At 40.4% G+C, this 15,190-nt stretch overlaps 1 protein-coding gene and 1 long non-coding RNA gene across 5 annotated transcripts in view; one reads left to right on the forward strand and one right to left on the reverse strand.

Moving 5' to 3' along the window:
- The window catches only part of FRY (FRY microtubule binding protein), a 505,649-nt gene that overhangs the window by 173,236 nt on the left and 317,223 nt on the right, over positions 1-15,190 (forward strand). The gene's annotated exons all lie outside the window — the stretch shown is intronic.
- Positions 4,137-15,190, reverse strand: part of LOC114009658 (uncharacterized) — an 11,188-nt gene continuing 134 nt past the window's right edge. Inside the window, exons 2-3 of the long non-coding RNA XR_003551046.1 lie at positions 8,763-8,880; positions 4,137-4,668 (exon numbers count right to left, since the gene is read on the reverse strand). This is a non-coding gene — a long non-coding RNA (uncharacterized LOC114009658). The remainder of the gene's footprint in view (positions 4,669-8,762; positions 8,881-15,190) is intronic.

Raw genomic sequence — 15,190 nt, forward strand, 5'->3', positions numbered from 1 at the left:
CACGCCACAATCCCTTCTCCTCTATTCTCCTCTTGGGATCTTGGGCACGCACACACATGCGCCCGGCGTGAGTTTAAGCCACCGGGTCCGGGACTCAAACTGTGGTCGGCTACATGGGAATTCAGTGACATAACCATTACACTAACTGCTGGTCTCCATGGTGTGGTCAAGTTTTGATGAGGGCTCTTTTTCAGGCTTCCAGACAGCCACTCTCTGGCTTTTTCATGGTGTGGGGAAGGCACTGCCTAGTGTCTCTTCTCATAAGGACACTAATTCCATCAGACCAGGACCCCACCAGCATGACCTCACCCAATCCTAATTACCTCCCAAAGACCCCATCTCAAAATACCACTATATTGAGGGTTAGAACTTTATTATATGATTTCAGGGGCTTGGGGGTGGGGAGGTGGTAACAAACATTTGAATCAAGAGCCAGCTCTCAAGGCTACCTGCTTTCTTTCTCATGTGGCCCGCGCATGCCCAAGACATTATTGGCATGTTTAAGCCTCTGGATACTTCAACTCTCTCCACCAGCCAGAGAGAGCTCTCTGCTTTTATAAGGGCTCATGTGACTAGAGAGTGCCTACTTGCATAATCTCCCTCTTTAAAGATCATTTCTACCATCTGTGGTATGATCCTGGGGTGATACCATATTCAGCATTCCAGAGATTAGGCCAACTTGGAGTAGAGGGTGCAATTTTAGAATCTCTGCCTACTGCATCATCTCTTATAAGGAGAAAGTGAAAGAATCAAGGGGATTTTCTTTTCAAGAAAGTATAATTTTATCATGTAATCATTGTCATTGTATGGGACTATAGTTAGATGTGTATGATACCAAGAATAAGAAAATGTTCTATAAATAAAAGTCCTTTAGGAATGCTGTCACTTCTAGACAGAGTGGAAGTTTGGAATGAGAACAGAGTCACTGACAGATTTGGAGTTTGGAACTGACTGCCACTGCTCACAGACTGGATGATCTTAGGCAGGTCAGTGTCCTCATTCCTCTCCTTTCCGGGGTTTTACCAATTGCTGCCAGTAGGTGTCACTTATACAGCTGGAGAGGAGATAAGTTTCGTGAGGCTGATTCCTCAGTCACTGAGCTCTGATCTGGACAGAGACCGTACAGTCCCTGTTGGGGACTGCAGAATGTACAGATCCTCATCCTTGTGGGGAATTCAGAAGCCCAGAGTGATCTTAAAGGAATCCAATTATTCCAAAAGTGTGAACCACACAGTCGTTGAGCATACAGCGTGGAGGCCTATCATGAGCAGAGGCCTGCCATGCCTCAGTCACCAAGAAGAGTAGCCTGGTTTATTTTGGGGGGGAGTGAAGTGACTTTTGCCCTGCAGGCCCCAGCAGTGTAGCTTGACACCCTTCAGACAGGTGGATGGTATGAGCCAAAGCAAAACTGAGGATACTGACTTGATATCACAGGGTCTCAGGAGCAGTAGTAGATTTATTTGTGGGAAAAGCCCCTGAGAGACTTGGCTTTCAAGACCTGGACTTTCCTCACTGTTGTTCTGCACTGGGACAGGTACATGCACTTCAGATACAGCCAGGAACCTAGCACCAAGGGACAGAGCCACTGAGGGCAGGCAGTTTGAGTCTGGTCTGCTTCAGGTAGCTAATAGAATCTAAGTAACTTGCAAAAGACAACCCTTGCCACAAAGAGCTCCCTTCTGAAAGCTGTAGGACACAGACTGAGAAAGAGACAGCATCTTTTCTTTTCTTTTTTTTTTTTGGAGAGGTTTTTGCTATAGGACGCGTGCACTTGCCAGACAGACAGAGACAGACAGAGAGACAGAAATCACCCCCCAGGGGGGATGGCCATGCTGCAATCTCTTCTCCTCCATTCTCCTCTCAGGATCTTGGGCATGCACGCACACACATGTACCCGGCGTGAGTTTAAGCCACCAGGTCCGGGACTCGAACCATGGTAGATTACGTGGGAGTCCAGCGACATAGCCATTACGCTAACTGCTGGTCCCTGAGACAGCATCTTTAAACTGATGCTGATTATCTGTGGTGGTGAAGTAAATGCATGTTGATATGTCCTTTTAGCACTAATTACCAAAATCTCTAAAAGTAACCACATCTCTCAAAGTACAGTAGCTTTACAAACAAATGCTGCTGTGGGGAATAAAGACTTCACAAGTTAAAAGTTACTTATTAACTCATATCATCTCTATACAGAAATCACTGAAGTGTCAACAACATTATGTGGGATATTTAAGTATTTTTTCTTTACTATTTTATTATCTTATTTTAATTTCTTTTATACATTCAATCACTATACATCACTTAGCTTGTAAAGTGAATTCCCCCAACATGAATACACTTCACCCCAGGCCAGTTGAGGATAATATACATGTTAGCATCAACAGACAATAATCCATTTCTGTGTCCCATAAATGTCTAGTCTATTTTTCTCCTTAATATCTTTCCTCACACTCTGCCCCGATTTTTTGGTATTTTTAAAAAACAGAGAAATGTGAAAAATGAGTTAAAAGTGAAATGATTTTATCTTTCTTACCAGGGTTCATGAAAAATTTGGTCTTGAGATTATTCCCAGTAGCTGAGATCTGTAATATATTATAACCTCCTCTAAAAGAGCATTAGAATATGAAGAAGTGTGTGTGGGTGTGTGTGTGTTTTAAATATGTCCAAGCAGCTAGTATAATAACTACATTGAATAGTGCAAGGCTGAGAAAGATGTAAAGCCAGGTGCTGGCTCACCACAGGGATGCGAAGGAAAACCAGGGTGTGTGAACACTCCTGGCCCCAGGCCCTTTCCTCGGCTGACATGTTCTCTAGGAGGGACCTATTCTTTGCACAAGGATCTATTGTCTTTATCAGTGTGTCTCAGCTTATGTTCAAAATGTAAATTCATGAAGTGGTATAAAACCCCATCATCTATCTATCTGTCTGTGTGCACATCTATCCCTTTTTTTAAAATCAGAATTTGGGACCAGCAGTTAGCATAATGGCTATGTCGCTGAACTCCCATGAGGCCGACTGTGGTTCAATTCCTGGACCCGGTCACTTAAACTCACACCGGGCGCATATGCATGCGTGCCCAAGATTCCTAGAGGAGAATGGAGGAGAAGAGATTGCAGCATGGCCATTCCCCCTGGGAGGTGATTTCTCGCTTTATATCTCTCCGTCTCTCTCTGTCTTTATGGCAAGCACACACACCCCATAGCATAAACTTCTCTCCCCCCACCCCCCAAAAAAAAAATTATAATCAGACCCTTTCCCCAGCGAGCCTTGTTTCTGCTCTCTGCAGGACAGGCTTGAGTTTTACTTTTTATCTTAGGACTGTGTTTGGTGATGAAAGAGTTTTCCAGAACTTGAATAGAAACACTAATGGTGTATGGTGTTTTCCAGTTTTTACTGGGCACTGTTACAAGCCTTCTAATAGCTTTTTGAGACAGATGCTGGTATGAGTACCTCACTTTATAAAAAACTGAGGCACAGGGGGTTTAATGACTATCCCAGTCAGGGGAGCATGTACCCTAGCAGGATTCCTATCGAGGGGTTGTGGGCTCCAGACCCAGCATCCTGGGGTCTCTTGCCCTCCCGTCCCTGTCACGGTATGATGGAGCGTGTCACAGAATGGCAATCCAAAAAGAAGTTGCTGACCCTTCACTTGTACAAGATGGATTTTTACCTGTGTCTCCTTCTGCTACCCATTTCAAAGACAGAACTAGTTTTCCAAAGCCTCAGTTTCCTAATTGGTAAAATAGTTCTAGTTCTTTCCATGCTTAAACCTCCTAAAAGATGTTATGAATCTTGAATAAGATAATGTCCTGTACTTGTTAGACTATAATGCATTAACGCATACCAGATATTGTTAGTGTAGTTTTAGCTTATAATTCTACTTCAGTAAAGAAATTAGGTCTAAGTTTTATTTTTTTCTTAACATTGCCATTCTTTATTTTTCCCCCCTTAACATAGTGTCTCACTCTGTTGCAATCCTTCTGCCTTAGTTTCAAGAGTAGCTGGGATTACACGTGCATGCTCCCATGCCTCACTATTTTTTTAAGCATTATTTACTTAATTTTATTTATCATTATTACCTTAATTTGCTATTGGGCATGTGTGCTTACCAGAGAGAGAGAGAAAGTCACAAAAACTCAAGAAATTTTCCTATGGAGGGGAGCATTGGGGTATGCACACCATTAAAAATGATCCTAGAAAGCTTTCTTGTTTGTGTCTAAGATGGTATTTAATTGAAGATCTCTTCTCCCAGGGCTATGCTGACATCCTTTTTCAGCCTCATATATGGGAACATTTTGTGATAAATTCTAAACATATAGAATGAATTCCTTTAGGAGCAGGGGCCAGGGTGAAATATGTTTCCTGGGCTTATTTGTACATGATCACCTTATTTTTACATGATAAAATTCCCTTGTAGCCACTTTTTCCTCCCAGAATATCTGAGAATGTGGGTTACATGGTTGAGTTATAAGAACACTTTAAAAACACAATAAATCAAATCTCATGGCCTGCACGCAAGTGAGAGTCTCAGCAGGTCCAGGACAGAGTGGCCTAGTTGCATAGATTGAGCTTGCTGAGTGTCCCCACCTGGCAGCTACAGAAGACTCATGTGTCCCTTTAGAATGGATAATAGGCCAGGATGCTCAGTCTTAGAAGCAGCCCGAATCCCTGCAGGAACAGCAACAAAAATGACAACCAATTAGATTGGATTCTCCTTTCTTAAACTTAGTCAAATCTCTTTTTGTTTTTGTTTAAGGGAGAAATCAAAATCGTATTCATCTCTCAAAGAAAGACATCCGCTCCAAAAATATTCAGTATTAAATTTGTGTACAAAACACTTTTTTTAGCTGGTGATATATCAAAGAACTGTTTTTGTGGGTTAGCGTTTTCCTTTTCTTCCAAATAAAATAATATGGGAGGCTGTAACTTTTATTCAAATTATTAATTTGTCAGACTCTATACCTTAGCCAATATATTTTATTTAGCTTGTTAAAGTGCCATGAATCTCACTGTAATCCAAATCCTGCTTATACTTCCCGATGTTAACATCATTTATTAATCCTAATGTCCAAAATTATGTACCTCTAAATAACCAACATGTTGGGCCAGCCCTGTGGCCTAGTGGTTAAGGTTAAGGGAGCTGGATCCCACATGGCCAAAGGCCAAACCACAGTTCGAATTCTGGCCCCAGTAGCTTCAAAAACACACTAGGTACATGTGCATGATGGCTTAAATCCTGACAATGGATGGAAAAATGGAAGAGAAGGGATTTCAGCATGAAATCTATTGTACTTTCTCTCCTGAACCTCATCTCTCTTTCTCTCTCTGGTGTCAGCATGTCCTCTCTGGCAATTAAAAAATATATATTAAAAAGTGGGACCAGCAGATGGTGTAATGGTTTTGTTGCTGGACTCCTACGTAGTTAGTCTGTGGTTCAAGTCCCGAATCTGGTGGCTTGAAATTCATGCTGGGCACATGTGTGTATGTTCAAAATCCCAAGAGCAGAATGGAGGAGAAGGGATTGTGGTGTGGCCATCCTCCTGGGGGGTGATTTCTTGCTTTCTGTCTCTGTCTCTGGCGAGTGCACATGCCTTATAGTAAAAGTCTCCAAAAAAAAAAAAAAAAAGGCTAAAAAGAAAAAATATCAGCAGATATTTTATTTATAACAAAAGATGTCCTCTTGGGATCTTGTACTTACTGTAAAAATCACTTAAGAAATAGAAGTGTGAAACTGCCCCAAATGAATCTGTATTATAGGATTTACTGAGTATATATAAATATGATTTTAGTTTTGATGCTAATGTAAAATCAGTCAATCCAGTTTCCCCCCTTACTGCCTTTTCCCCTTGATAAATCAGTCCCTTAAACACTACCGCCTGGTCCTTGATCTGTTCCTCTGTTTCACCTTGCATGATTTCTCTGGATAAATGTTCTGCCTGGTGGACTATTGGCAAGATTATCCCTGGGAATTCCATGAAATGTGGATGCCTTCTCTGTCAAACTCAGTTTATTTAGTGTCAGGGCACTCCTAATTTGTGAGAAACTGCAAATAGTATTTGTATATTCAGTTATGTTGCTAGCTCTTGAAGGCAGGAATATATTTTATACCTCTTTGGGTTCTCATTGCTTATCAAATGTCTTAATAATATAAAGTACTGTATCTTTTTATTTCCTCACTCCTCTCTTCATTGAATTTGTTTTGTTTCTCTCAGACTAACTGTAATAGCTTCTTCAGAACTTTGTCTTTAAATTTCCTTGGAGAGCCTAGAATTAGAGATTTTCAACCTATTAAACTTAACCCTTTATTTTATAACATTTTGCCATACCTAATTTACTATCCTGACAGGAAATTCAAAATTTATGTAACTCATCTATACATATAACTTTTTTAAAAAATAATCTATATTTAAATATCTTAGTATAAAAGAGAAAGGTAAGAAAAGTGATAAACTGTTGTAAATGTCAGCAGGTCAGTACTCTGGCACTATCAAGTATGCTGATAGTCCATGTGTGCTTCCCTTGCTCCACTGTGAATGCACATACCCTTGCCCCAGAGTAACCAATTGTTAAAGGGGGTTGGCAGGTGGTATGGTGGTTAAGGTGCTGGACTCCCACGTGACTGGCCGTGGTTCAAATCTAGCATCTGGCAGCTTGCTTTCTCACTTTCCTTTCTCTCTCTGTGTCTCTTTCTGGTCAAATTAAAATAATAATAATAATAATAACGATGATGACAACAACAAATGGAATTAAATAAATAATTAGTTTAAAAAAATTCGTTATTAAAGTTCTAAACATGGTAAATTACGGTGTTTCCTCAAATTTAATGCTAATTGCATTACTTGAAAAATTTTAAGATCTTAAACTTGTGGGGGACTAGCAGGTGGCATGGTAGTTAAGGCTCTGGACTCCTGCACTTGCAATTAAAGTCCTGGACCTGGCAGCTTGAAAATCACACCAGACGCATGTGCGTGCATGCCCAAAATCCCGAGAGGAAAACGGAGGAAAAGGAACTGTGGCATGGCCACCCCTGGTGGGTGATTTCTCACTTTCCCTCTCTCTGTCTCTGTTTCTCTCTGGTGAGTACATGCACCCTATGACAAAAACCTAAAAAGAAAAACAATAATAATAATAATAGACATTAAACTTGTGCAGAAAAACTTTGTTTATATGTAAAACAGGTTATAAATAAGTTTTTCATCTACATGGGTGTCAAGGAGAGCATATGAAAGTCTACTGGGAGATGGAGCAATTTTTTCTTATGCAGGACAGCTCCATGCTTGCATTAAACTACTTTACCTCATGGCTGTGAAACATCAGAATTACCCTCCCTCGTTACTGGGATGACCAAAAACACCCCCATCAATTTGACTGGTACACAGTAATCACATAATAAATGCTATCATTAGCATAACTATGCTATTATTATAATTATAATGCTCTCTCCCTGCTCTGCACACATACTACTTCTTTCTCTTGTTACCATAGTCCTAAGTGATATGTAATATTAATGTTCCTGTTTTTAACATAAATACAGTACAGGGAAGTGAAGTGACTTGTGTAGGGTCTCCAGTTGGTTCATTGGTGAGGCTGGACTTGAACACTGATCCTCAGAATTCCAACTGGGTATGGTCACCTGGACAATGCTGTCTCAAGCTTTTCTGATTTGCCAGGATGATACTTTTCTTTACATCTCTCTTTAGAAATGATTTGTCAATAGCTTGGAAGCCACTGAGCAGAATAATAAACCTTTCTCTTTTTTTTTCTTTTTTTTTTGGAGAGGTTTTTGCTATAGGGCACGTGTGCACACCAGAAAGACAGAGAGAAACAGAGACAGAAAGCGAGGAATCACCTCTCAAGGGTGATGGCCATGACACAATCCTTTCTCCTCTATTCTCCTCTTGGGATCTTGGGCACACACACACACACACACGCCTGGCGTGAGTTTAAGCTACCGGGTCCAGGACTCAAACCACGGTCAACTACATGGGAGTTCAGCAACATAGCCATTACATTAACTGCTGGTCCCTTTTTTCTTTTTTCTTTTTTTTTTTAATTTTTTTTAAAATAATAAACATTTCTTGACATCCAGAAGCTAAAGTAACATTTTACATGGTGCCAACCCTGCCTACAGCTGCCGGTCCAATGATGAAGATAAAGATGAAAAAGCTACTCTGGGGAACCAGCAGTTAGCGTAATGGCTATGTTGCTGGACTCCCACGTAGTCGACTGCTGTTCGTGTCCCGGACCTGGTGGCTTAAAACTCACGCTGGGCGCGTGTGCGTGCATGCCCAAGATCCCGAGAGGAGAATGGAGGAGAAGGGATTGCAGCGTGACCATCCCCCCTGGGGGGTGATTTCTCGCTTTCTGTCTCTATGTCTCTCTCTTTCTGTCAGGCGAGCGCACGCGCCCTACAGTGAAAATCTCTCCAAAAAAAAAAAAAAAAAAAGCTACTCTGGTCGTAGTGACTTCCCTTCATTTTCAGTGCATTTATCTTGATTCCTTTATGCTCACATCATAAGCTGGGAAAATTGGGTTAGGAGTTTGACTGTTAGGATTTAGTCAACAGTTTATCTTTTAATATTAACTACTTCCTGGGATTATAAACATGTTTGATTTAAAATCATTTAATTCAAAGCTACATTTTTAAGTCTAGTTGTCAACTAAGGTTAATAGTTTCTTTGGTTCCATTTAGAGTAATAAGACTCCCTATGAAAATAAATATTTGGAGGTACAGCTAGAATATGAACAACGGTACTACAAACCTAGTCAGACGTTGGATCACAGAAGTTGCCATCTTCAGTCCATATGTAGTATTGCTCTTGGCACATGGCAAAGTTTTAGTAAGATGGAAGTTTTCGGGAGCAGGAAAATAGTAAACATCTGCCGAAGTGAATTATGAAACAAAAAATTGTATTTACTGAAAATGTTTGTGCTTTTTAATTACCTGATCATTTTAATGCTCACTATTTCTGAGCTATGTGAAAAGTCTAATATCTTGACATTTACATTGGAGCTCACATTCCTGGAGTAGAAGTAGGAGGGTGTCCCTGTCCCTTATTTTCTTTTGCATTCAAGGATGAGTCTTTTTTTAAAAAAAATCTCTGTAAGGTCATCTGGTAATTTTTTTTAAACTGAATTGCTGTGAGAAAGTATACAGGCTCATCTGCTGATGCAGAGTCTGTGCCAAAAATATCTTTGGAATAACAACAGCAAAATTCATGAGATTCCTCTGAGTTTTGCTCTGTTCCCTGAATGCTGGCTTTTTGAAAGATCTATGGGCAGCCACAGGCACAGCTAGAATTAGGCACAGCCAGAATTCACCATCTGCTGCTACTCTTAGAGTAGAAGGAGATGATGATAATTTTTAATGTAATTAATTATTCATCATTTGACATTTATTGTGACTCCACAGTCTTAATTTTGCTCTTGGAACTCATGGTATAAATTAAACAGATATAAGAAACAGAACTGGAACCAGAAGAAATGTCTCTCTCCTTAAAAAACAAAAAAACAAAACAAAAAAGAGCTAGATTTGAGCAAACAATTTATAGCGAACTTTACTTAAGACTTATTTTGTGTCTTGTGTTAGAGGTACAATGGGTAGATGATACATTCAAGTTTAAAAAATGTGTAACATTAATGTCTTTGCATGGCCCTGACACTTTAACTAGAATCCTTTATATGAGAACAGAAGTATAAATGTAGACCTTTTCTGTGAGGAATACCTATATTTCATTCAATAGAAATAAAATTAGATTAATATAATTTGAGCATTGAAAAAGGACCTTGAAGTAGCCTAATGAGTGAAACACTATGAACACTCAGCCCATGTGTGTTCAGCTTCTGCTAAAATACCTCCCATGGCAGGAACCTCATTACCTCCAGAGAAATTAGCCCATTCAACATACTGACTGAGCACCTACTGTGTGCCTGATATTGCAGAGTTTGCATCTAGCCAGAGGTTTTAGACAATAAAAAATAAAATACAGTAAGTAAATTATATATGAATATGCCAGGAATAGACATTGGTTTTACAATGGGGAACAAGGTGAGTATTGTCCCTACTTCTTTTGTCACTTAAGATGTACCAAGGAAAGCTGTTGTTAAATAAGTAAACAAATATTTGAGTTTAAATTGTGATATGTGCTATGAGGTGAATGAACACATAAGTTAAAAAAAAGAGGCACTCTACTTTTGATAAGCATTTTGGGGAAGGGGAGCCAAAGTATAGAGCTTGGCCCTTAATCAGAAATACAACATTAATTTTTATACTTGGTACATTTTTCTCCCCAACCTCAACAGTTGATAGGAGAGATCATGGCCCTCACCTTCACATTGTTCCCAAATGTGATAGCCATGACACCTCTGGTTTCATCCATTTCGTTTATTAAACTAACAGATCAGAACAGTACTACTGTCTTCATAGAAATAACAATAATACACATTAGCTACATGTAGCTAACAATCTAGACATCATATGCAAACTGACACTCTAATTAGAAATATGAATAAGGGGCTGGCTTCTTGGCCTGGTGGTTTTGACTGCGTATGAAGCTTAAGTCACGGACCCAGTGACTTGAGAAACACAGTAGCATGAGTATGTGTCATGAAAGGAGGGAGAGATGAAGAAGGGATTGCAGTGTAGTCATTCTCCAATGGGGGTGGTGCTTTCTCCTCTAACCATCTCTCTTTCTGTCTCTGGTGAGCACATATGGTGAGCCTTGTGGTGAAAAAAATAATAATAATAATAAAGCAATATGAATAAGATTAAAGCTGCTTCTTCTTAAATTGTCTATATCACTAGCCAAAGACTTAAATGTTCCTCAAGTTGTGCCACATTTATTACAAAAGGCCTTTCAAGTTGTCTGCCTGATGGTTCTTAAAAGGTCAAGTCCATTTAAAGTGTTTCAGTCATAATAAGGGAAATGGAAGTTGTTTTCAATCTAACCAGGAAGAACACCATTTGCAAAACAGAATGCCTGCGATATACAGTGCCAAGACTCAAAGGTGATGTCCATCAACTCCTTGTAAATGGACCTAACCTGCCTGTGCAGGCCCACTCCAGCTCACTTCAGAAACCTGAGTTAGCATGGGTCTACAGCCAGAACTTACCCTGACCGCTCCAGGCTGCCCTCTCTCTTCTCACCTTGGGTATCCTTGGCTTTAAGAGCCAGTTCTGCACTCTCTGGCCTAGCTCAATCTGGTCTCCCACATTTGTTCTTAGCTAACACACTCAATGTTTGGATAAAATTTACCTCAGGTCTCTCAGCTTCCAGTCTTTCTAGTTGGTTTGGGGGGAGCTTAATCAAATTCAGAAAACTGAGGATTGAGCAAATCATCCAGCAGCATATGTCAACCTTGACAGGGATACCTACCCAGAGGTTGTAAGGAGAGCAGTGGAAAAAAATGAAATGTTTTCAAAGATAGTGAAGCCTGACCTTTAATTTAGCATGGACCATAGCTTGTCAAGGTTCATGTGTCAGGAGCAGAAAGGCATTGTTATAAGCATTTGTTAATGTAGATGTTATTTGACATTAGGTAAAGTGTGGATTTGATACATTATTTACACTGTATGTATAAAGTAGGTCACGTTGCAACAAAATTCATTCATTCATTCATTCATTCATTCAGTATTCCTAAAGCATCTGTCACATCTAGATATTGTCCTGGGTACTTAAATTACTGTAGGGAATAAAACAGATGCAGCCCCTGCCCTTTCAGATCTTATGTTCTAGTGGGAGTGGGGGACAGATAATGAACATGTGAGTAAGTATTATTCAGAGAGTGAAACATGCTTTGAATGAAATAAAGCAAGGAAATGAGGTTACAGTGACAGGAGCATGAAGTTTTACCTTCTATCTGGTGCTCAGGGAATATTTTGCTAATAGGCAGAGATCTGAAGAAAGAGAAGGAGCAAATCATGTGGATATCTGGGGAGAGGGAGTTAGGCAGAAAAAAGAACACGTACAAAGACCTTGGGGTTTGCTTGCTCGAGGAATAGCAAGGCCTTGTGACTGGTGTGGATCCAGTGCCTATTCTTCACTGCTGGTAGTCCAGAAGTTATAATAATGAATCAGATTTTTCTTTGCTACACTTGCCATATTTTGTTGTGATTGTTAACTAAAAGTACATGAGAAACAGGATTTTTTTTTGTCCTACTAAGTCTGTGTTCTTAGTTGGCTGAGGAGTTAGAGAGTGTGTATGTGTGTGTGTGTGTGTGTGTGCGCATGTGTGTATAGGTATATACACACACTCATGCACAGTCTGTTTAATGAAATAGTAAGGATAGAAGTTGAGGAATACAGTTTATGTTTGTATGTGAGAGTGCGAGAGTTAGTAGTTTGCCTGATACACAATTCGTTGAGGTCTATTACGCAATCTGTAATTAGCAATCAGTCCAACAAGTGCTATTATTTTCATCTCCAAGTAAAGCACAGGAGTTGGGAAAGGACCAGAGTAGTTTGAAATTTGAATCAAAAGTCATTCTTTGCAGATTTTCTCACACCTGTCTCACATTTAACTACTGCAGGAGCCATCCTATTGGTGATGAATGATTTCATAAGCAAACCCTGGGGTGAGTTTATTTCCTAAGGCCAGCCTTGTTTTCAGGCATAGTTGGCCTGCCCTGAGCTCCTCTTGGCCTACTTCTAAGCACTGTGCCTCCCAAGAAACTTGGAGAATTTTTTTGGTAACAAAGCAACCATTTGTCATGCTTCCAGGTGTTTACATGCGTCAGCCCTGAGAGGCGTCTGTGGTAGGAGAAGCATGTGTGGGAGGCTGTGCAGGCCAGCGTGGCTCAGCTTGTGCAGTCTGAGTAGTTCCCATATCCCAGTGGGACTGTGACTGCCCTCCAACTCTCCAGTTACCACAGAGGACACCTCAGACTCGGGGTTCAGAAAGAGTACCCTTCCAGAGCAAATTAATAAAACTGTAATTGCTTTCCAGTTAGACTGTCTGAAATGCCACCAACATAATTTAGAGGACAGTTTGCGAAACCAAACACAGTACTTGGACTCATTCTTTGACCATCGCCGTCTTATTTAAATGTCTCAGTTTGTCCATCCGTGAAATTCATAGACATTGTAGACCTGCGTATGATGTGATAGCATATAAACTGATTAGCTCCTGTTTGGGAAAGAGCCTCAGAATAAGAGTAGTGCTCGTTCTGGGTTAAAGCTGCTGACGTGTGAAATATCAGTAAAATTCTGATCAATTTTAGCCTTGCTGTTGACGAGTGTTTGGAGAGCATTGTGAGATTTCATGGATCACATCCTGCATCTGCCGTATTGTTTTCTAAGGGTCAGACATATGGTATGTAAAGATATTCTGTGGTTATAGCAGAAGACTTCAAAATTAAGTTTCAAAATGTATATTTCTAGAATTGGCTATTTTCATAAAAGAAAGATAGTTCATACCGTCATGTGATTTCTAGCTTTTGGTTTGTATGAAACAATTATTCTCTTTTTATTGTTTTGTAGACTTCTGCCGAGAATCACTTGACAGATGTATAGCAAAAGAATACACTTTGCATATTTAATGTATTGAAAGACATGCCATCCTATCTATTGCTTCAGGGCTCATCACAAAAAAAAAATAAATAAATCTTTATGCTTATATTTAAATTTAAATTTCTTTATTCAGCTAACATGTTCTAGAATCTGTAGGTTCCAGGCATTCTCCTAGATGCTGGTATGTCCGAAATGAGGGGCCTGGCCATGTGCTTCCCTTAAGGAGCTCACAGTTTGGTGAGGAGATGACAACCCATAATACAAGGCCATGTGACAAGTGCTGCTGGAACTGAGGAAAAGCATGTCACTTTGCCTTGGTGGTCGATCAGAAGTGGTCAGAATGGATGAGAATGGTTAGAGTTGGAATTAATAGGAGGAAAAGCAAGGGCCAGACAGTGGTCGGCAGTGATACAGCCGGACTCACATGGGAAAGGTCCTGGGTTCATGTCCTAGGGCACCTCTGGGAACACGAACGCACCCATGATCCAGGCTGGTTGAAATGGGACGGACTGCAGAGTATAGTCCCTGTTGGGCATGTTTGTTTCTGTGACACTCTCTCTCTCTGTATGTGTCTCTGTGCATGTGGGTATGTGATGTCTGATTTGAGTGCCTTAGTAAATGGTGGTGTCATTCAGACAATAAAGGAGAAGGTAGGAAAATGGTGAGCTCAGATTTGGACATGATAGATTTCAGGCACCTGAAGAGTATCCAGGTCAGGAGAACTAGAGGATATAAAGAGAGAACATGGATGGAAAGATATCTGGAGAGAATTCTCAAGTATTTTTTCACTGTTTTTATAATTCAAGAAATATTAGTCAATAATTGAAGCTATGGATTTAGATAAAATATCCTAAATAATATTTACATATGAGAAGAAAAGGGACAGAATGTGGAACTCTGAGTTACTTTTGCCTTGCCATTACAGAGAGGTTCAGAGGAGGAGCCCCAAGACTCACAAAGGTGGGAGGGAACTAATGTCACAGGAACCAAGTAAAGTGAAAGTGTCAAGAAAGAAGACGATCAATAATGTCAAAATGCTGACAAGAAACCAAATAAGGTGAAGACGAGAAGATTCCATAGGATTTGGTCACTGGTGGTCCTGACATATTCATCCCCAGCAAGCTGGGATGGCAGGAATTTGGAGTACGAGTGGGATTAGAAAGGGAAATAGGGAGGAGAGTTTTTATGAAAATTACTGTGAGGAGGAAACAGGATGAGGGAGACTTGTGTGTCTAAGGTGCCTCTAAATCTGTGAAGTGGATTGCTTCCAGCTGAACTGACCAAGAGCAGCAAGGAATGTCCTGCCCCCTCTATGGATATTTAGATAAGGACCAGCTTCAGTGATGCCGATGCAGTGACACAGCAGTAATCCAGCACTGCAGTCCCAGACTCACATGAGAAGGTCCTGGGTTTGTGTCTCAGGATCTCCCTGTGCACACCTTTATACTCTTTAAGCTTGAGGCTGGCATCCGTATCATGAGTGGATCTGACTCAGTGATGTCTAAGATCTGTCCCACCAAATCTAGAGGATCTTTGACCCAGTCTTTAGAGCCGCCCCTTGTTTTACCTTTCTCCATATCTCACACGCTTTGCTTTTCTTCCCACATGTAGAGTTTTTACAATTTACTGCCAGAGATGGAGCCCTAACTAGAACCGACATGGTCAGAGATTGTGGTAGGGAA

Source organism: Tupaia chinensis, unplaced genomic scaffold (genome assembly GCF_000334495.1).
Source record: "Tupaia chinensis unplaced genomic scaffold, TupChi_1.0 Scaffold000597_1, whole genome shotgun sequence".
NCBI classification, from domain to species: Eukaryota; Metazoa; Chordata; class Mammalia; order Scandentia; family Tupaiidae; genus Tupaia; species Tupaia belangeri.